The sequence below is a fragment of the Apium graveolens genome, chromosome 10, assembly GCF_009905375.1.
Source record: "Apium graveolens cultivar Ventura chromosome 10, ASM990537v1, whole genome shotgun sequence".
NCBI classification, from domain to species: Eukaryota; Viridiplantae; Streptophyta; class Magnoliopsida; order Apiales; family Apiaceae; genus Apium; species Apium graveolens.
The window spans coordinates 121492703-121494514 of record NC_133656.1 but is presented as its reverse complement, the minus strand read 5'-3'; the positions used below and the strand labels follow the sequence as shown (position 1 = coordinate 121494514).

General features: G+C 34.4%; 1 long non-coding RNA gene across 1 annotated transcript; it reads right to left on the bottom strand.

Moving 5' to 3' along the window:
* Positions 1 to 953: 953 nt before the first annotated feature.
* LOC141690252 (uncharacterized) lies at positions 954 to 1512 on the bottom strand. The gene is made up of 3 exons (XR_012562699.1): positions 1307 to 1512; positions 1161 to 1205; positions 954 to 1049 (listed from the first exon to the last, which is right to left on the bottom strand). It is a non-coding gene; the product is annotated as an uncharacterized LOC141690252 (long non-coding RNA).
* Between the last annotated feature and the right edge of the window lie 300 nt (positions 1513 to 1812).

Sequence of the window (1812 nt, the reverse complement as noted above, 5' to 3'; positions counted from 1 at the left end):
GCCAACCTCCCCCTATTTTTACTAATTATGTAGTAAGGCAGATGAAACGGATAATTGTGTAGTAAAGAAGTGAATATAATTCTGTAGTAAGGGATAATTATATAGAAGTATATGCTAGGGCTTTTGGTTGCAATAAACTGTTAAGCTCAGAATTTTAATTCTGATGTGGGATTTTGGTGATCATCGATGGTATAAAATTTGTCTCCCAATTTGTGAAATATATTTTTTTAATATGTGTAGTGAGCATGCTTTCTTTAACTCTTGTGTTTCTTTGTTTCAATAGAATACAAAAATAACCTTGGAAATGGTCAAAGCAGGGCTTCATTTTCCTTTTAAAATGCCATGGCAGATGCTCCCGTTGCTGTTTATATTCGGGTGGAAAACTTTGGTTCGAAATGCTACCTGTCAATTTATTACATGCATTAAAAACATATAGAGTGAGGAATTATTAAACCTTTCGATGAAGAAGATAAGTAGAAGACTAAAAGCATCAGCAAAAATAAAACGGTAAGTAATTAAATCGCTCAAGTTCATTCCATCCTCTGCAGCCAACTTATAGAAGACATTGGAAACCGCAAAAGTGGTCTGAACTATTCTCATAAATAACGTCGGCTTCAAGCCATTCACTATGTTTCTTACATTTCCCATTATCTTATTTTTCTCCCATAAGTATAAACTTCAATCTCTTACTTCAAAACTTAATTAATCTATAAATCAATAGGGGAAATATCGTTAAAAGTGTAGTGATGATGATGTAGACACATGTTTAGGCGAGTATATTAATCACGGCTTAATGTAGGTTTATAATAATATTGTAGGAGTATATTAACCACAGCCTAATGTAGGTTTATGATAATAATGTTGGTCGGTACCATTATCTGGTGAATGGAAAATATATTATCTAAATTTATGATAATAAGGGTTTACATGTCAAGGAAGGTTTACCTTCAGGTTCACCTTCAAAACATAAATCGCTCTCACATGTACTTGGCTCGAAATTGGTTACTACGTCCCTGCCATTGCATTTTATTTCCGCTTTGTCATAAGCCCTGATTAAAATGATCGAAACAGAATTAGGCCAGAAGGTCTATGTGGATATATCAGTGGATAAATGCAAGTGAATATAAAGGTAAGGTAGTAAAGGTTATGAAAATCTCAACCTTGTTGCTTCAATCTCACTGTCAAATAACCCAAGATAAATATACCTGAAAGCAAGCAACAAATGATTAGAACAGAAAAGAAGAACAATATTACTTTGTTCGAAGTGATATTTAAGAAGTAATCCAAGTTATAAGTGGAAACTCACTTTTGCCCTAGCAATTGTCCCATCCGAGCTTCCCAACGTCCACATTTGTGTAGAGTAACCCCCCGATATTTTGAACTTCCTCTAGAGAACCTAGTGCTCTGCCGATGAAGTACGTGCACAAATAATGTTGGCCTTATATATATTTATGTAATGTACGGTACATTATGTACCACATATTTCTGTTAGTATTGTGAATTTAGGCTACTTAAGATTTCAACCCTTATTTACAAGTGAGTCTCCCACCAAAATATGACAACTAGAAGATATTTGAAATTATTTTTTAATAAATTATGAATTCTCTTTCTCGAAGAAATCCCGGATCCGCCACTGGCTAAGGTTATCAATTCTGAGAAGACTCGGGTGAGAATTGCAAAGTGTGCAAGAGGACAGACATAAACCCATGAACAGGCAGTTGAATTCAAGAGAAAGAGAGATAAATTAATCATGGATGTTGTTGGGCCTAACCTAAGTATATTGGCAAACCATCGCAAGTTAACCATAATAAA